The sequence below is a fragment of the Cydia pomonella genome, chromosome 2, assembly GCF_033807575.1.
Source record: "Cydia pomonella isolate Wapato2018A chromosome 2, ilCydPomo1, whole genome shotgun sequence".
Lineage (NCBI taxonomy): Eukaryota > Metazoa > Arthropoda > Insecta > Lepidoptera > Tortricidae > Cydia > Cydia pomonella.
In genome coordinates, this window is record NC_084704.1 from 20071890 (window position 1) to 20093861 (window position 21972).

The 21972-nt window shown below is 34.3% G+C and overlaps 1 protein-coding gene across 8 annotated transcripts in view; it reads right to left on the reverse strand.

Moving 5' to 3' along the window:
• The window catches only part of LOC133534604 (CUGBP Elav-like family member 1), a 506026-nt gene that overhangs the window by 478115 nt on the left and 5939 nt on the right, over positions 1-21972 (reverse strand). The window contains exon 1 of one of the 8 annotated variants that reach the window (XM_061873793.1): positions 10724-10924. The exons of 5 other annotated variants lie outside the window; for them this stretch is intronic. The gene's annotated coding sequence lies outside the window, so the exon portion shown is untranslated. Of the gene's footprint in view, positions 1-10723; positions 10925-21972 lie in introns of those variants that run through there. 2 more of the 8 variants (XM_061873799.1, XM_061873788.1) reach the window with 2 other exon arrangements.

A 21972-nucleotide genomic window follows, 5' to 3' on the forward strand; every position in this document is an offset into this window, starting at 1 on the left:
GTGCTTCGCTATTGTTGTAGATAACGCTATTCCTAAGTAAAAATAATTTTTAATTAAAAAAAAAACCGCCTTCAAAAAATATCCAATAAAGAAAATAGTAACTATATACACAGTAAGATAAAATACTAAAAAGTTAGAAATAATAAAGTTTTTTCTGTATTATAAATCCAAAGTTCGTTAAAGAACCCCTTTACAAAATATATTATTTACTTACAAATCAATAATAATAAACAATATTTGGAGTCGGTGCCAGCAACGATATAATGGGATTAAGATTTTGTAAACATATCTACATTATCTACTAATTTCTAAGTTATTGAATTGAAAACGACATTTAAGTTGTATCTCTAGTTATTTTTATATCGTTGCTGGCACCGACTCCAAATATTGTTTATTATTATTGATTTGTAAGTAAATAATATATTTTGTAAAGGGGTTCTTTAACGAACTTTGGATTTATAATACAGAAAAAACTTTATTATTTCTAACTTTTTAGTATTTTATCTTACTGTGTATATAGTTACTATTTTCTTTATTGGATATTTTTTGAAGGCGGTTTTTTTTTTTAATTAAAAATTATTTATTTTTTGCCTTTTAGTGATGTAAATATATATATAGCCATCATGATGTGGTGTGCACCATTTGCAATAAAATGATATATCCTCAGCAGCGTACGAGACTAGTAACTACAAATCTAGACAATTTACTTCCTGCTGTTTTAATCGCTTTGGGTAATATCGTGACCTGTACTCGTTGTTCAAATCATATTAAAAAACGAAAAATTCCCGTTCAGGCAAACTGGAACAAAATGACCGTTTCAGATATTCCTGACTTATATTGTTTAACTTAGTTTTAATTTTAGACACTTGGAGACCTTATACATCTCTAAATTTTTACTTTTATTTTGTGTTTAATTTGATTGTGTTTACCTATATTTTTAATAATTCTGACACTTAGAGACCTTTACATCTCATAGTACATTTAAGTTAATTTAAGCTAGTAATTTTGTGTAGCTATTGCGTCTTTTATCTGACATACAAGCACAAAATGTTGTGTCTCACAGCTACATGTTATTACTATTTCTTCCTATTTCTTTTTGATAGCGAGTCGGGTGTGTTGGGAACGCAAGATACCTAACACTCCTCCTCGCTTCGCTCGTCGTCGTACCTAACGGTGACTCTGGGACTGTATTTATTTTTTGATAGCGAGTCGGGTGTGTTGGGAACGCAAGATACCTAACACTCCTCCTCGCTTCGCTCGTTGTCGTACCTAACGGTGACTCTGGGACTGTATTTATTTTTTGATAGCGAGTCGGGTGTGTTGAGGGCGCAAGATACCTAACACTCCTCCTCGCTTCGCTCGTCGTCGCACCTAACGGTGACTCTGGGGCTGCATTTCTTTTTTGATAGCGAGTCGGGTGTGTTGGGGACGCAATATACCTAACACTCCTCCTCGCTACGCTCGTCGTCGTACCTAACGGTGACTCTGGGACTGTATTTCCTTTTTGATAGCGAGTCGGTTGTGTTGGGGACGCAAGATACCTAACAATCCTATTATGCCTACTTAGCAAAATATAATTATGCAATGTAATAGTACGCTATAGGATTATTATGGTATCTAAAATGATTATTTATTTATTTTGACACTTGTAGAGACTTTACACCTCCAAATTTTATTAGTATTAGTACTCTGACATTGGGGACCTTTTACATCTCCAGATTTAATGTGTTTTTAACCATAGAGACTATACATCTCTATTGTATTGTATTAATTATTTATTTTAAGATTATTATAATGTAATGTTTACCCAGGTATTGGCTGTTGTATTTATAAATGTTGTTATGTATTTTTCATGTCACTATATGATGTTACTATAAATGTTGTATTGACTTGTAAAAGAGCCCTTGAGGCCTACTTGCAGAATAATTTTTTTAATTTTGAATTTTGATGCTAAACCAAAGTCGACCAAAGTAATGTTCTACGAAACAATGTTCTGCAAAATGTGTCGTATGCGTGGTATTAATAATTCCAACTATACCTTTATGCAAAATTACCATTCGACCGAAAGTGTCTCTGCGAAACATGTTAACATGTTATGCCAAGTGTGTTTCTGACCAATATTGTTCTGCCACATGAGGGTAACCCTTATTGTTAATGTGCTTGTTTTTGTTTGTATGTAAATTCCATGTTGACGTGTAAAAGTGCCCTTGTGGCCTAATTGCTGAATAAATGTTGAAGTTGAAGAAGTTGAATGTTACCTATTATTTTATGCTGGGCTGTAACAGTACATAAACTACAGGGTATAACCCTCGATAAAGCTGTTATAAATTTAGGAAAAAAGAATTTTGCTAAGGGACAAGTATATGTAGCAGAGTAAAAACTGGAAGGAATAGCTCTATCTGATTTAGAACCCACTAAACTGTTAACTAAACCCCACGATGAACGGGCATTAGCAGAAATGCAACGGTTGAGAAATCTCATTACTGACTAAAGGTAGACAGGTACCTATTCATTAGGCCAAGAAAGCGGTTTGCTAGTATTGACAAGGTTTCCCGTGTATTCATCATCATTAAAGTACACGTATTGTTGCAACAACGGAAGCTATCTACCCCCTATCTCTTTACCGTTAAGGAATTGTATCTTCCATCATCAGCTCTGCAACGAGATGATGACTACCAGGCGCAAATACCTAAATAGCTTTACGAAGTATATGAAAAACGTTAAAATTGCCTATAAAATTTTAAGAATACCACTAGTTTCTCAAGGATACCATCATCAGATCCTGACCTGATGACTATGGGACCACTTGGGAAGTATACCCTATCAAACAAAAAAAGAATTTTGCAAATCGGTCCAGGCGTCTTTAAGTAATCGGTGAATATACATAAAAAAAAAATATATATATATTCCGACGAATTGAGAACCTCCTCCTTTTTTGAAGTCGGTTAAAAAGACCGAATAAGTGCAAGTCGGACCCACCGAGGGTTCCATATAACAAATTTTATCTAATTTTTTAATTTTTTTAGTATATGTTATTATTATATTTATTTATTTTTCTCCGGTACTTATAGTGTAAGACGATATAACTTGCCAAATTTCATAGTTCTTGGTCAACGGGAAGTACCTTATACATTTAAAATCTCTTGAGAGTGTCGAAATATACGTTTTTTTGCGGCATAAACGGCCGTATCTTTTTTAACGTTCATTTATAAGTTTGATTTTTTTACAGCTACAAGGGACTATAGACCTAAATATGTGGTAATTACAACTCGATACCTCCACGCGACCACAAACAGACAGGCGAACGGATGGACAACTAAGTGATCCTAAAAGGGTTCCGTTTTTTCCTTTTTGGTATAGAACCTTAAAAACTGACATTTTAGGAATATTTCAATAAACTTTGTTTGTTTCAATAAACTTTTCTGTCACGTAAACCAGGGGAAATACAAAAGTAACCGATTATAACTTGTAATTAAAAATGGTGTAACATGTACTTGTTACATGATTAGTTGATTAGTATGTAACTCATTTTTTACTGCAGGTATATTTGTCCCCAGAAGAAGGTATTAGATTTTTATATTTATAAACTATGTTTTTTTTTTATTTTATTGTATATTGATATAAAGCAAATTTTAATGCCACACTAAAGACCCTTGTAACGAAGGCAAAAAAATATTGTATTCGTTTTTAGGGTTCCGTAGCCAAATGGCATAAAACGGAACCCTTATAGTTTCGGCATGTCCGTCTGTCTGTCTGTCTGTCTGTCTGTCTGTCCGAGGCTTTGCTCCGTGGTCGTTAGTGCTAAAAAGCTGAAATTTGGCATGGATATATAAATCAATAAAGCCGACAAAGTCGTACAATAAAATCTAAAAATTTAATTTTTTTTAGGGTACCTCCCCTACACGTAAAGTGGGGGTGAATTATTTTTTTCGCTTCAACCCTAGAGTGTGGGGTATCGTTGGAAAGGTCTTTCAAAACTAATAGGTTATCAAGAAACATTTTTTGATAAAGTGAATATATTCGGAGATAATCGCTCCGAAAGAATAAAAAAATGTGTCCCCCCCCCCTCTAACTTTTGAACCATAGGTCCAAAAAATATGAAAAAAATCGTGGAAGTAGAGCTTAAGAAAGACATTAAATGAAAACTATAGCGGACATGATCAGTTTAGCTGTTTTTGAGTTATCGCAAAAAGTTTTCCCTTCATAGTAAAAAGACTTACTTTAATTAGGTACTGATTATGCAAATTTGCCTATTTGTTTAACTCGGGTGAAAGGTACCGTTTCATCCCTTGGTTAACAATTTACTATACTTTAAGCTCCAGTTTAGCTTAATGTGACGGAAGAGTAACTACGGAACCCTACACTGAGCGTGGCCCGACATGCTCTTGGCCGGTTATTTATTATATATATTTTATCAGTAACAAATTTGACATTATAAGTAAAGCAACGGAGACGGTAACATAGTTGTACATTTGCTTACTCCAGACTATGAATACCGAGTAAAAAAAAACCAAGAGTTAAATATTGAGGCCTATTCTGTGCATATGTAAATTCAGTAGCTAATGTAAGTTAAAACTCTTAACGAATATTATAAATAATAATAAATTTTAAGATTTAACCATACTTTGCAACAGTAAACATCTGCAATAAAAAGTAGAATGACCTTGGCCCCAAAAATGACTGCAATTAAATGTGACGGGTCGATTTTCATATGAGCATTTTTTGCTGTCCCAAAGTAAATTGAGTCTATAGTATTACTATGGGTATATTTAACTAATAAAAAAATACACTTTGGTTCCTTAAGTATACATACTTCCGCTGTATGTGCAATGCACGCGGGACACGTAGCAAAAAAGAAACAAGAGTTTGGACGTAGGCAACGTATTAACAAAACTTAATACCTGTACCTATAAAGATAATTATTTGGAGAATTGATTTAATTATTTATAAAAAAAATACGTTATTTATTAAAGCCTTTTTGTGGTTGTCCTGTGCGGTACTGTTTTTGTTATGGCTCAAAGAAACCTCCCTAAATCTGGTGTGTTGTTTATCTATTATATTTAATTAATGATACAATGCCATATATATGTTGAAAAGGTGACATACAAATACGTCAGGGTCTTTTAAATGTCTGTCTAGTGCCATAATAATGTATATACTGCCATACAATGTCGAAAAAATATCCTACATATCAACAGCGCCTTACAAATGGCTGAATAATGCCATAAAAATCTCGATTCCGGCATACAAATATCGATATTTAAGCATCCATATCTAGTTAATGATAGAAAGTAGAGGGATGCATTGTACTCTTGTTGTTGTATTGTTTGGTGTTAGAAATCCCTCCTTAGCTCCTTACACAATCATTAAAAATCTAATTTCCCGAAAACAAATGTCGAAAAATACAACTCATCAAAAAAATTCTCTAGTAGTGCACAATAAAGAATTTTATTATTATTATTAATTTTGTACCTAGTGTGAGTGTACGTATGTATGTATGTACAGGGTTACTTCGAATTGGTAATACAAAACACTTGATTGTGGCTCAGTTAATACCAAACTTTCTCATTAATTCTCCCAAATTTTCTAACAAAACCAATAATTAAAGTCCCAAAGTGTGGTTACTCTACATTAAATATCTAACTGTCATACCTAGTTGTCACTCGATATTATCGGCAATGTACGTTATCATTGATATCACTACAAGTGACACTCGTGTAACTAAATTGTTTTGATGAGGTTTTAAGTACCCTGATAAATTTATGGTAATAATAAGCCGAATTATTTTTTAAAATCATTTATTATTGTACCTAATCTACCGATTAATACAAACTCGAAATTTTCTCTTCTTTACCGCAATAATTATTTATAAGAATGAAACACTTTAAAACGCATATCAAGTTTATTAACACCATGACCCTTTAAAAGTTTAAGTGGGAACCTACCTAAGCGTATTTTAAGATGTGTTCAAAATGACCACCGCCTTCCCTGACACATAAGTCGGCCCGCCGTCTATGGTTGATTTTGAGTCTGTCTAAAATAAATTAATTGGCTTTTACAGAATTAAATGCCTCAATTATCTTTTGGCGAAGTTCGCTCATCGATAGTATTTGATTCCCGTGCGTACACTCTCCTTTTAATTTCGCCCCACAAAAAGAAGTCGAGTGGCGTCAGATCGGGACTTCGAGGCGGCCATGCGACTGGGCCGTTGCGTTCAATCCATCTGCCAGGGAATATTCTATCCAAATAATTTCGCACACTTAGAGCAAAATGTGCTGGTGCACCGTCTTGCTGGAAAAAGAGATTCTCCAAATTTTGTTCCGGCGCCTCTTGTAGCAAAATCGGTAACACGTTTCTCAGGAAATCTTCATGTTTCGGTCCATTTAAGTTGCCGTTAATAAAATACGGTCCAATCACACAATTATTCAGAATGCCTGCCCAAACGTTTACAGAAAAACGAGTTTGGTAAGAGCCTCGCCGAGTTACTTGAGGATTTGCATCACGATCAGATCAGCCCACCAGTGTTCATTGTGCACGTTAAAGAGGCCGACTCTTGTAAAAGTTGCCTCGTCGGTCCATAGGATATTTAAGTGTAAGTTTTGCTGCAGCCAACGCCCAAAAATAACTTTTCTAGGGTAATCAGCCAATACAATATCCTGTACCCTTTGAAATTTAAAGGGATATTTTGCTTCAGCTTTCATTAGCCGCCAAATAAACAATTGGCTCGTGCCGAATCTCGCAGCAGCATCCCTTGTGCTGGCTTCTGGGTTGCGGTTAAAAAACTCGAGCACTCTTCTCCGAAAAGCTGGTGAATACCGCGGGCGCCTGCCTTGTGCGTGAGCATGTACTGGAACCATAAACTGACCATAGTCTCGTAAATTTTGGATGGTACTGTTTATTAATACACGTGTAGGTGTTGGGCAATCAGGGTATCGTTCGTGAAATAATGCCTGAGTTTGCACAGTACTCCGTGAAGTAAAATAATATCCATTTTTTGAACATTAGTATACGGATAACGTCGAGGCATTTTAATTTAATTGTGAAATTAAAATCTCACGGAAAATATTATTTTCTTTGACAAGTGACAATTACTAATCAAAACACGTTTTCTTCATAAATACCGTGACAGGTGATTGATAACCAAAGAGGAAAGTGTTCATTTGAAATTCTCTAAACTTCTTTGTTAATTATGATGGTAGGATAACCATGTGAAGTCTAAACAAAAGGGATAAATTAAAAATTAAGAAAAAAATACTTTTGCTTAATTTAATAGCATGAGACTTAATTAAGGGGATTAGTTAAGGGAAAATGTGTGTAAAACATTAATTTTGTATTACCAATTTGAAGTCGCCCTGTATACACTTTATTGTACATAAGGGACAGGTAAAGATACAATCAAAAATTAAGAATGAGTGTGTGGAGAGCATTCCACAGAAGAATTGCCTCACAGATGAATGAGTTGGACAAGAATCCAGCCCGATGAGGGAGGACAGCCAGAACCAGGAGGGGCTGTTATAAACTCAAATTTAAACCTGAGATAACTTGCAATGACCTGCGTTCACGAATTGGGAGCCATCGGAATTTCCGGTGAAAAGCAGAGACATGATCATATTTGCAGAGGTTAAAAACGAATTTAATGCAATTGTTAAGGAGACGATCAAGTTTGGACAGCGATGCCTGTGTAATGTTAGTTCAACACACATCTGCGGAGTCAATGATTGGTAATATTAGGGACTGTGTAAGTAAAGTTATAGTGCTTGCGAGTAAAACGTTTTATGTCTGTAAAGCGCCCGCAATGAAATGGTCACCCTGCGACTGACGTCAGACACACGTCAGATACATGTCAAACCAATATTGATAATTAAGCGTACATTTTTTACATGCGCTGACAGGTCACGGTGCTTTGTAAACGTATCATGATTCATGAATAAATACACCATTTCTTGACATATATTATTAATAAATAAATGAGCCTAAATCTAAGAAGCTTACTAAATTAATTCTCGAGTCTTTCTCCATGCAGCAGGCTTGCAAATTATGCGATATAGAAAACAAGGCATTTCCTCGCTAGAAGCTCACATTGCCTTTTAGATAAGACATACGGGAACAAATTTTGTACAACATATACAAAATATAAAAGCGTTGTTGTTAATCCTATCAAAAATCATTTCTTTGTTGTTATATTACTAACTGTATTATTTAAAACCATAACAAATGAGTAGTCAAACTTAACCCGTTCAGCGCTATTCACTGCACTACGAAACATTTCCGGGAAACCCATGTTATTGGCTACGACGTAGCGCCACGAAATTATTTCATATGTACTCGTGTACAAGTCTCATTTTCAACCGACTCTCGTAAAATTTGGAGAGTGGGTTGGATAATATTTTGTTTTATTTTATTAAAAACAATCTTATACAAACTGAGTAAATGCATAATGTTAAACATTTTATACCACGAAAGTGGCAAACAAGCATACGGCCCGCCTGATGGTAAGCAGTCACCGCAGCCTATATATAGTTTTTTTTAGATTAAGTTTTCAATCTTTTTCAAAATGTGGGAGCCACGGGTAAACGCGAAGTTTACAGCTCACAGAGCCACTAGTTTTAATTTATCATCAAAACTTGCCAACACAAAATGCAATTTTCAGTAGTCAAAATAAAGACTCAAAACTCAACGGAACGGAAGGCCTTATTATAGGCATCTGAACGGCTAAAGGATTCAACTTCAATTTATGGAATTTTAAGATGACGTTGGCGTGTCTGCTGAGCAATGTGTAAGGACATATAAGTCTCATCGGGGTTTTTAATCGGCTTACCGCTTCAGCGCGGCAGCCACTCGAAAAAGCACCACTCAATGGGTATTATTATTAACTACAGTTACTTAGGCAGACAAACTTAAATTCTATGAGTACAATAAAACATCAACAATTCAGTAGTTCTATTCTAACGCTCATACAACAGTTTTCGACTTACTCGTAATTAAAATAGTAGGTATTAAGGAATGAAGTAAGATATCGCACAAAACAAACCTTAATTTAGTTAACTTCGGCTTTCCTTATGAACTAGTCACTTTTATTAAAATTAGGTACGTAAATGAGAAAAGTATTTAAAATCATTTCAACCAGCACCGGCGACGTCTTCGTTCAGTGCTAGGACATACGTCATTATAACCCCACATCCGTACGCTAACGAGAGATGAGCCAGAAACGCTGACACTAGCGTACGGTAATCACCCTGTATAAGCGCCTGTGTTAAGCTGCACCCTTAAACATAAGCGGAGCGAGATCAGAATAAAATAATAACTGTAAATTTGGGAAATAAATTATACTACCTATAAACACCGTGTTTTTAGTTAATTCCGTTATCTTCGGATATTTCTAAGTACGTTTAAGGAAACTGAACGGCATAGTTAATTTTCGATATTTGTATTTTGTTTATATTTTTCCTGAAATATAATTAAATGCTGCATATAGGATTGTTGTAATATGAGCAGTATTAGGTCAACCTACTTAAGTCAACCAACCAATTAAAAACTATGACATATCAATTTAGAACATCGATCGTTTTAGATGTACTTGCAGCAAATGTCATAAACTTGTATTAAATACTTAACAATATGGAACTAGCCCTAAGGCGGGTGTACGCATTCGTAGGGGCTTAATGAAATAAAAATAATTTATTGTTTTTTCTCCAAAACATATTAGACTATCGATCTTTGAGAAAATAATTTAAGTTAAGCCCAGGAATGCACCCTTGAAATTAACGAAAACAAGAACACGATGTATATTATTTATTTTTAACAATCGCTCACAATTATTACTACCTTCCTCCTCTATATAATCGCACCCTAAAGGAGTGAAACGCTCCGTATCAGCTAAACTCAACTTCTTGCCAGAGGGTGCTTTGCCTCTTTATTCATTATTTGATCCCAGGAAACATCTGTCATCACTTTTCTTTACAAAACGATTAGAAGATATTAATCAGTTATAAATGAGCTTGACGTTTCGACCGATAAGATTTCAATTATTTTGGAGAACATCATCATTGGCTTTGAAACTTTATAAATTAAGACTATCTTTAATGTTTGCAGTTTTGAATTTAGGGTATTAATAAAAATCAAAAGTATTTAATGTTATAAATATTTAAAATTTATTATTTCTATGTTCGTACATAGAAAGTTTCAGACTGCAAAGCATATTCTTCACATTTTTAGGGTTCCATAGTTAACTAGAAGCCCTTATAGATTCACCATGTTCGTCTGTCTATCCGTCCGCGGCTTTTCTCCATGATCATTAGTGCTGGAAAGCTGCTATTTGGCATGGATACGTACATCAATTAATCATAACAAAGTGATTAAAATACAAACCTAAAAAAATACTTATAAAAAATCGCTTTAAACCAATAGTGAGTCGTGTTACATGCGCGTTGCCGACCCTTTAAAAACCTGTACACTCCATTTTTGAAGAACCCCATACTGTATACCCTCAGGAAAACCTCGGCAGGGAGCTCATTCCACAGCCGGAGCGTCCGCGGGAGGAAATTCCTCTTAAACCGCACAGTGCGCGACCATTTAGGCTCTAGGGTAGGGTAGGGTAGGGTAGGGTAGTGGGGTAGGGGTATGAACACCCTGCCGACGGCGAGCGGTGCGGTGATAGAAAGTGGCCGTTAGCATCATGTCAAACAATTCTTGAATAGATTATACTATAAAATCCTATGCTTACCTTTACACGACGAATTATTTCTCATATATCCAAATAGGACAGAATAATCGTTGAAACTTATGTCACCTGAACAATATTAACACTAAAATTTCGCACAATCTCAAACGAGATTTTAAATCAAAAAGACTACATAAAATATAAAAAACACACAACACAAAAGAATTACAAAAATTTTAGTCACATTGCTCGGCCATTTATCTTACAACTGAAAGTTATGCGGGACGTCAGGGTGCTTTTTAAAATCTTGTCAAATGACATAGTGGCCAGTGTTTTTAGTATTAGAGGTTATACGCCCGAATACACACGTTTTTTGGATTGAGAAAGGTAACCTGACAAGTCGTGGCTAAACCCTGTGATAGTTGCGCTATGAACCATATCATTAACACAAAATATTCTTGCTACCATCAGATTTGGCAATAATATGCCTATATCATTCATAGTCAGGACCATGTGTATTGCCTTCATATCTGTGGGCACAGTAGTGACACACTGACAAGCAAACAAAACAAACACAGGAGGCACAACAGTACCCTCTTTCCTCGAAGCCATTCAGGGCATTTTCGACCCCCTCTAACTTCATCACGAATAAAGCTGTAAGCCTGGATTTTCAGTGACCAAGGGAGGATAATGAAATAAAGGTATGTGGTCGTTTGAGAAACATACTTAGTTTAACCGTATAAGGAATGTGAGGACATTCCTAGAAGTCGATCGAGGGTCGTAGAAGGATATGTAAGTATTTTAAAGTATTTTTTTCTTCCTTTTTTATTTTAAATTTATTTAAATTATTATATACAAAGGTATTACAGTAACTGCACAAATACTAAAGTATTAATAACTAGCTTAAATCTAAGATGGGCCATTAAGGCATTGTAGCAAGCTGGCGGCATTTCCTCGTTGTATCGCAACGTATTAGCGTTGTGCAGGGAAGCCGCCAGCTCTTCGGTCACCAGTTACACGTCAACCAGACGCTTCGCGATTTCTGCAATAAACTTGTGAGCGCTGGGACCCCATGAACCTAGAATTTCAACGACAAATGGTACAAAGTTGTACTGTCTACCGCAGCTCTTATATATTACGTTTCTCGTTTAATTTATAAGGTTTTGTAGTCAACTAGGAACCCTTATGGTTTGGCCATGTCCGTCTGTCACTCTGTCTGTTCGCTTCAACCCTATAGTGTGAGGTATCATTGGATAGGTCTATCAAATCGAGTATTTTCGTAAATAATCGCTCCGAAAGAAAAAAATGTGCCCCACCCTTCCTTTACTTCTAAAGCATGGGTCTAACAAATATGAAAACAAAAATCGTGAAAATATATTAAAAAGACTTAGGAAAGACATTAAATTACTATAGCGAACATGATCACTTAAGCCGGTTTTGAATTATCGCAATAAGTCTCCCCTTCATAGTAAAAAGACGTACAGCTACAGTTAAATGTTATTACGATATTACTTAAATGGGTTTTTAAAGTTATTTGACATTATTCATGTGAACAAAGTATAACATAAGATAAAATTGCTTATTTTACTCATCCAATAGTTATTAAGTATTAAAATTTTCTAAAGCTTAATTATGCAGTATAGGCTGTATGAGAAACACCGTTGACTATTTGCCAGTTTTATAACGAGTAAGTAAAAAAAAAAATTTTTTTTCATATATTGCCATCGAAATGTTTTTCGCTATGGATTATCTATCTCCAGATATGCAGTCTCTAAGTCCTAAGGAAAAAATATTACTTTTAATACATTAAAGCAAGCACGCATCAAAGAAGCATATTGTTTGACTCGGGTAAAAGGCACCGTTGCATCCCTTGGTTGTTAACGTTGTTAACCAAGCGAGAGGCGAGCTGAGCTAGACGCACAGGTTTATTTATATTTAGGTTTGATTTGCCTCATGCTTTATGTTCGAATTTGATAGCGGCACCAGCCTATTTGCTGTCAACTTACTGACTTTGTCATTTAGATTTCATAGGTTATATTTTCACTCATTAATTTTATTTTAAATTCATTTAATTTGTAATTTTTCCTCAATCAAAATAAAGTGCTTCGTTATTTTTTTGTATGTGTATTGAAATTGGCAACAAAATTGATATGGAGGGCTGCATAAAGCTGCAGGTGATTAGATAAATATGTCTACATGCTTTGACTGATGATATTGTGATATTAACCTTAACTAATCACGTTCATTCAGGTAGAGTCTATACGGAAAGAGAAGAGTCGTAAAATGTATGGGATATAATATATAATACATTCTACAACTCTTTTCTTTCCGTATAGACTACATACTCACATGAAGTTTTAATATTCTTAGTGTTTAAAAGTTTACATTTGATACTAAACCGTGTGTTGTGGTAGGTAACTAATTATACATATAATTTATCACAAGATTTTCTTTAAATAACCATTTCAACATTAGCATAAGAAAAACTTTGTTGGCTGCATAAGCGGAACGTGAAGTTGTTAATCGCATTTTATCAAAGTCAAATTTTATTTCGACATTGTGAGAGCCTCATATCTAACCTGATTGCATCGCAAATTGTTCATGAATAAATAATATTGCAAAAGAGAACTTAAAGAGGGTTGAAAACGATGAAAATTTGTCACATTAGAAACACGATGAAGGAGGTTTTTTTTATTTTAATATGGGGTGACTTTTATTATGAAATATTTAATGATGAATGAAAGATGTTCTAATTAATAAACTTTGTGACCAGTCCTCCTCATTTTAGCGTATTCCAGGTTTGATCAAAGGAGCCCAGGATCCACATTCATCACTGGTATGAGCTGATGTTTCAACCTACAACCAATGACTTGGAAATTTAACGCCTTGCCACCAGCTACATTGCTTACCCGCTAGGTTATTTGGCGCCCTACAAATATCACTATGAACCTCACAAGCCTCGGATAATGAAGGCGATTTTAAATTAATAACAGCGGAGTGGGTTCGAAAATATTTTATTTGTAGACGTGAGTCAAATAAGGACACAGAACACAGATTTTCAGTCCTATATCTGCAGTCGTCTTGCAATCATGAAGCTACAAATTCAACGAAGTTATGAAACTAGAACTATTTGTTTAAACGTAAGTGATGAAAAACAAAAAAGACTGTTTAATTACTAAATGTACTCTACAAAACCACTCATCTTATCGATATTCTACTCGAATAACAGCACCTCACATTTGGGAACTGTATAAATGTACTGTCAAATAATAATAGAATGCTGCTGGTCTGCCGAGGCACCCGCCCGCGCCGTTTGTACTTGCTTGACGAAATTAGTCCTGGCATAATGTTTATAGTTGTATGGTAACAACATCTAAAGGTAATTTTAGAAACCTAATATATAATTTTTATTCTGAATACTTTTACCCTATATTTACTATATTGACTTTTTCTCAAATTATCAGTCACTAAGCAAACCTCTTAGGTAAAAATGTAACATTTTCTTTAAATTTTTTAAAGTTGTTCATTTCACGGCTCAGATTTCAAACAACCGGGAATTATGAGTACATTTAATATGTTTTCAAATGGTATAACGTCACGAATTGATTAGTAAAATATAACCGGAACAATAATGAAAAAACCAACGATGGCCGGCTGCCATTTACATGAAGGTGCGTAGTGCCCATGCTAACAAAATTATTTATTACTTGGTTATGTAATATCATACACCAATATAACTTATATATTTAGAAACAACACATCACACGAATTGACCAGTAAAATGGAACACAAGAAATAACGGAATATCGACGAAGGTCGGCCACCATTTATGTGACGGTGCGTAGTGACCCATGCAGAATAAAATTCATCATTATTTGGTCATGTAATATCATACACCAATAAAACTTATATATTTGGGAAGCTAATGAAATTTACCGTATATTTTGTACATTAAATGCGGTAAACTTATAATTTCATGAGTTAGAAGCATGCTTTTTCAGTACTTATGCCATCCATGCATGGTAAAAAATCATATATTCTCAAATATTTTGTAAACGACTACGGTTATTAAGAAACAATAATAGTACGTTTAATTATCTTCCAAACGACACCTCAAACGAACCAATCGGTCCCATAGCACTCAAAATGTGACCAAATATCAATGAGAGTCGGCCGCCATCTGTCTCCCCCTGTATTTCAACCCCCCCCCCCCCCCCCTCCATAAACTAAAACCGGTCAACTCGTATTCTGAAGATAACGAGGAACACATCCATACCAGTTTTAGGTATTTAGAAGAGATGTCTACGAAAATCGTGAGGGAGACTATATATTGACTATTAGTCTATACCTACTCACTCAAATACACAGAATAAATATCGCAATATAATGTATAAAAAAATATCCATTTTCACTGTATAATTGGTAGTATAGCTCGCTGCGCAGACGTTCCTAGTTAACAAAAATTAGTCCATCGTACACTTTTAAATAACTATGTCAATTTAGATCCAATTTGATTATCTAGTGAATTTTATTATGAATTTGAATCATTCTCTATTATTTTAATAAATTTTCCTTAGAAATTGATACAAAAAAATATTAGCCAACTTGGGACGAGCTACGCTACGTGACTTAACTTCTTGATTTGACATTCAACCAGACTAAGAATTGCCTTTTACATTATTAAAGTGAAAATCTTAGGTATTCAAAATGACTATCGCTCTTTATTTGGATTGAACAAATCATGCATTGCTTTTACACAAGCTATTTTTAATATGGTGATATGAAGTAGGTTGGAAAGTTGAACAATGGAAGAATGTTTTCTTTGATTCCAGCTATCTATATAATATTTGTGCATCTCTTAGACAAAAGCAGAGTCTAGTAGATAAGGAGGACTAACATCCACCATAAAACGCCGCGTCAATCTTCAATCGTCATGGATACTTAGGGATCATCCATAAATTTCGTCACACGAATTTAATGTTTTTTGCCCTTCCTAGTCAAACCTAATCACATTTCCCCTCCATATCACCCCCAACGTCTTTACCCATCACGGAACAATGGTATATCGAATGATTGGGAGGCGTGCGTGGAGCGAAAAACCAACACGAAGAGCCCTTTTAACACTTGAGCACAAACAAAACAAAAGTGTAATTTTTGTAATTTTTACGAGAAGTATTGTACACTTTTATTTGAGTAATCGACTTTGATTTAAAAAAAAAATGTAAAAAAAAAAATACTTTAACTTGTGATTTATAACGTTTTATTTTTAAAGTGACGATAATTTTTAACATGATTCTTTATTTAATAGTACATTACGATACAAGTGCGAAAAATAGGAAATTCGAAACGAGTGGCGATAAATTAAAACACGACCGAAGGGAGTGTTTTAAATCGACACGAGTTGCGAATTACCTATTCGCACATGTATCGTACAACGTTTTACAGTACATATGGCCCTTTAAATGTTCGACACAGTAACGTAATATGCTACTTCTCGCACTAGTGCTATAAAGTAGCCCCATATGTACTGTAAAGTAATTTTTTGTTAACTGGCTACAAGAAAAACAAGTATTGAGCATCTTAAATGTTGTAGTTTCTTTATAATCGCCATTCTTAGGTCGGAAAATGGCGTTTCTTCGAAAAAACTAAAAACTTGAATAACTCGAAAACCATTGAATAGACCTTTGGTCAACTGGGCTAAAAACATTGTAAATAAGCTGTAAAATAACCTCTTTCAAGGAATAGGTCGAATTAACAGTGACCCGGTATATACTGCTAAGAATCCGAACCATTTAAATATTTTTGTCCAATAACAAGCCTAACATATATAGTTAACAGGAATACTGTAGTTAAAATGCATCGATCGTCAACTAGATATGTCCTCAAATAATAACTAATTACTTTACCAATCGATTGATAAGCGTGGCGTCCATAACGATCGGTCAGTGCGTTGTGCCACCGTTTCCAAGTAACTGGCGGCCTCATCAACAATTGAACGTTATCGACCCTCGTCGTTGTATGGTAATTTTCGAGAGGCGGAGGAAAAGACATCGATAGGTTATAGTAGTCTTATTTTTAACTCGCATATTTATTAATTTTTAATCTCATAGTATACCAATGAAGAAGAGTTTAAAGTTAAGTTTACTGAATGGTGACTGAAACTATTACGAGTATAATAATCCTTTCAAAAAGTGTACTGTTTCTTTTTTGTAGAAAATTATATGTACATTATTTACGTTTAACAACGTTTTTTGCTATTGGCCACCGTTTACGTTTTTTACGAAAATATTGAAAAATGGACCATAAAATTTATTTTAATTAACTTTTCCGCTTTAATATCTTTTTAAATGTTGATCCCAGGTCCTAGAAATAGTTGACTAACTCTTTCTTGTAGGCAATTTTGTATAGATTATTTGCGTCACAGAACATTTTTTGCTATCGGCCAGCGTTTACGAGTTATTTAAGAAAAACTAAAAAAAAGGGAACTTTGAACCACCCGCTACCAGTTAGCACCACCCCTAAGATCCATCAGTACTTTCAGTATGCTGTGTAAGGCACCTTTACCTACAACTATACCAAATTTCGCTTATACACGAATTATTTCCGCCAACGGGCTGTTTTTGGTCTTCGTTTGGTGAGCTATAAAATAAATAAATATTATAGGATATTACTCGTATTACACAAATTGACTAAGTCCCACAGTAAGCTCAATAAGGCTTGTGTTGTGGGTACTGAGACAACGATATATATAATATATAAATATTTATAAATAGTTAAATACATAGAAAACACCCATAATTCAGGAACAAATATTCGTGCTCATCACACAAATAAGTGCCCTTACCAGGGTTTGAATTGAACCCGGGGCCATCGGCTTCATAGCCAGGGTCACTACACACTAGGCCAGACAGGTCGTCAAATATAATAAAGTACAAAAATTACGCATCTGGAAATAAGTAATGTAATTTTGAGGTTAGTGTGTACTTACGTTTTTAACGATCTATAATACCTATTATTATGACCCAACTAACAGTTGAAAAATAATTTAGAAATAAAAATCAAGGAAGAGTGTCGAGTTTCAAGTAGGATCAATGTGAATCCTTGGAAATAATACAAACCATCATTCAGCGCATGAATAATTCTTGTGATTATAGTGATGATTAAACGCATAATATTTAACATTTTTATGCTTTTTAATCACGCAAGTTGGTAATATAGAAGTATAATTATCTCAAAGCCACTCTGCTACATTTTACCTGTCGTACACCAGGAGGCTTCGTACAGTGGTCATATATCGATTACCAAATATGCTGAAGCACTCATATCTGTATACCAAACTGTTATTAATAGTAGCATTGGTTTCATTTTTAATTACCCGTTAGTATTTATTATATAAGGCTCCGAACAAAAATCGTACGAATCCTGCCCGTCTTCCCCTATGTTAGTGTTTTAATTGAAGTTTTTTTTAAAGAAATTCTTTTTTTTAAATAATAATATTATAATAATTTATGAAAAATGGAAATTTGGGTCTGATATAGTTAGTCGGATTCGTTTTTGAAACTTTGGTGTCAATACCCGAATATTATTAGTAATTGTATAAATATGCCTCACTAAATTTACACTGAAACTTGTTGAAATTTGCCAAGTACAGTGTAATAAATAACTAAACTAGCCATCCATTGTCAGGGTTTATTTAATCAACATATACAATATATTCTTCAATTGTTACAATCTTATTTGACCAACAGATATCAATATGTAGAAATTACTAGGTAAGTTCCAAAAACAAGAAAGGAGACTGTATTCCTCATTGAGAGTCGTATTATTAAGTATGGAGTACCACAAGGGTCTGTACTTGGCCCTTTATTATTTATTATATATATCAACGATCTACCGAAAATACTAGGTAATCCAATGACTCTGTTTGCCGATGACAGTACAGTAATAATAGAATGCAAAGACAGAATGACATAAGAAATCGACATCAATTCAGCAGTAAGTTATATTATCCACTGGTTACAAAGTAACAGTCTTAAAGTAAACCTGGCTAAAACAAAGGTAATACATTTTACTCAACGTAGAACCAATATACAAGACATCAGTGTTTCATATGAAGGTTATAAATTAGATGAAGCAGAAACCATCAATTTCTGGGGGGTGCATATTGACAAAGGTCTTAACTGAAAAACCACGTAGAAGTTACTTGCTCAAAACTAGCAAAATCAGCATATGAACTTAGTCAGTTGAGATATATGGTAAATATAGAAATAGTGTTATCAGCGTATCATGCGTTAGTAGCGTCTGTTTTAAGTTATGGGGTAATCTTTTGGGGTAATTATGGGGAGAGTACGACCGAGAACATGTTTTAAAATCTCAGAAGAATTGTATTAGAGCAACGTTTGGTCTGAAACCATTAGACAGTAGTATAGGTAGGCCATAGTTTACAAAATATAAAATAATGGCATTTCCTTCTATTTACATCTATGAAGTAGCTTTATTTGTTAGAAATAACCTTGACCTATTTCAGAGGCAAAATTCAGTGTATGCCTCACTAAGAGCACAGGATAATAATAGAATTTACAATCAAATTGCTAATACTGCTCTACTGAGAAAAAGTATACTTGGTATAGCGCCTAAAATCTATAATAAGATACCAATGGAAATTAGGAATAGTAGTATTTATTTGTTTAAGCGACATATAACGAAATTATTATTGGAAAAATGTTATTATACTGTCAATGATTTCATTAATGATATTAGTTTTTAATTCCAATGTACATCAGTAGTAACTATTGTATTTTAATTTTAAGGCATGCCAGGTAATGTACAGGTTAGACTGTTATATGTATAGATATATTATTGATAGGTATACTATATTTTGTACGCCGAGAGGCAGAGCATGAAGGACAACTTTGTAAAGTATAACATCTCTTATGTTACTTTACTCATGTTTGACAAATAAATTATCTTTATCTTTATCAATAATCTTCATTGTTTTCGTCTCTAGAATGAAATATACGACATGGCTACGAATATTTTATAGGACGGTGGTTCGATAGTTCGAAACATTATAAGAGCATTTTATTTGCGAGTTATGGATTTTTCCTGTGTATAAACCTTCTATTTAATAATTGTTATTATTTAGTACCTACCTATAACACAATTTTTTAGAATTGAAACTAGGTTGATATGTGTAGAACAATATGGGTAAGTAACATATTACCCATGACCAGTTTTTACTGGATCTAAAGTGTATAGTTGTGGGCGGGTTTGCAATGGAAAAAAAACATAAATAATATTAATATACCTATACATATAGACGGGCGAAAACGGAAATTAATCTTATAGGTGTCTGAAAATGTATGTATACGTAAGCAGATTTTGTAACTTATGCGTTCCTATAATAACACTCTGATTAAGCATAGCAAGACATCGATGCATTTCTAAATCGTCATATTTATTCAATTAATAAGTTGTTCTAAGCATAATAATTAAAATAAGTCATCGAATTTATCGACAAGTATTTACTTTTTGATATACCTAGATATCATTATCTACTGAAGTTTAATTTCGTAATTTATGCTCTAACTAAAGACGCCATGAATATCGTACCCTAGTTCATAAAATCAATACTAACTTTGTAAATGGATACTTTACAAATTACTCTGGGAACTTGAGCAGCTGAGACTTGTCACGGTTATATTTGAGACGCAAAGTTAGACTGTTTGACTTCAAATGTTTTGTTTTTGATGAAATAAAAATTGTATAAATCAATTTTAATTTGTCTGTGTTGTTAATATATTCATTATAATCGGTTTATGTTTAGACGCCAATTTGAATTTATCAATTAACTTGGTACTGAGTTAAAACGCGGCCTACTAGTACGGACGGTGAGACAGATATATCGAAACTAAAAGGGTTTCTATTTGACTACGAAACCCTAACAATATATACAGACATTTTTTAAACATATTTATCGATATCCTATATCCCTTTGAAGGATTGACACGATAATAATAACTCATCCCCAATACTTCACGTGTGCACGTTCCAGATTTTTTCCAGTTTTTATTTTACCACTTTTCGGCGTGATCACCGATATTAGCTGTTTGTACTAACGATCACTGGGTAAAGCCGCGGATGGACAGACGACCATGGCGAAACAATAAGGGTTGAATACTAAAAGCTAAAAAGTGTTTTAACAAAGTATTCTTTTATATTAAATATGTCAAGTAAAATAAAAGTACCGATAAAATAATATCTGTGTATAGTTATAATTCTAACTTCGGGACATGAAATCGGTTAAGCATCTGGATCGCGTCCAAAACAATTAGCGCAGCGGAGCTATAATGCCAGGAATTGGGCAAAACACTCTAAATTCTCTTAGTCCCAGCTAGTTTAACGCTAGCACTTGCTTATTTTGTTAGCGGCTTGACTAACTTTTCTTTAACTTCATGATTGGTGTAATATCCTTGCGGCTTGTTTTTTGTCGGTCTAATCACGATAATAGTACATCACTTCAGAGGCAGGGATAGAAAGGCATGTCGGCCGAAAAGGTATAGGTGCCGGCCGAATAGGCTGAGCGTAGCGAAGATGGATTATGTCTTATGGCATACTGGGGTGGGGCAAAGCAGCTGACATAGAAACCATCTTCGTTCTTCAAAAGAGGGCAATCAGATCCATTTATAACATGGCTTCTCGTGACTCACTGAGAGAACGATTCAAGGAAATAGATATTCTCACAGTAGCTTCACAATACATACTAGATGTGATAATGTATACGCATAAGAATATAAAGTCCTTTAAGAAACTATCTGATATCCATAGTTATAATACGCGAAATAAACATAAGTTAGTAGTCTCCAAGTTTCGTCTACAGAAAGTTAAAAAATCGTTCATGGAAAACTGTGTAACATTTTATAACAAAGTACCCTTAGAGGCATGGAACCTGCCCTATACTTCATTCAAGCAATACGTCAAAAATGCACTTCTCAAAAAGGGATACTATAAAATAGATGACTACTTGGGAGACACGGAATCATGGCCAAGTATCCAGTCTCAAAAGCTGTAATAGTTTTGCGTGCAGTGTCCCGAAGAGGCATATGGCGCTGTTGTTTCTAGCTGTTCAACCTTATGTATTAATGTTTGTTATGTTTTAGTTATTTTGATGATGACATTGACATATTAAATACATAGTAGTTATATATTCTGTAGAACTAGTTTTAAGATTGTTAGCTTAACAGTCTCTTGACGTGAAATATGTATTTCATACATTTTTTTTATTCTTTGACATTTGGAGAACCTTTACACCT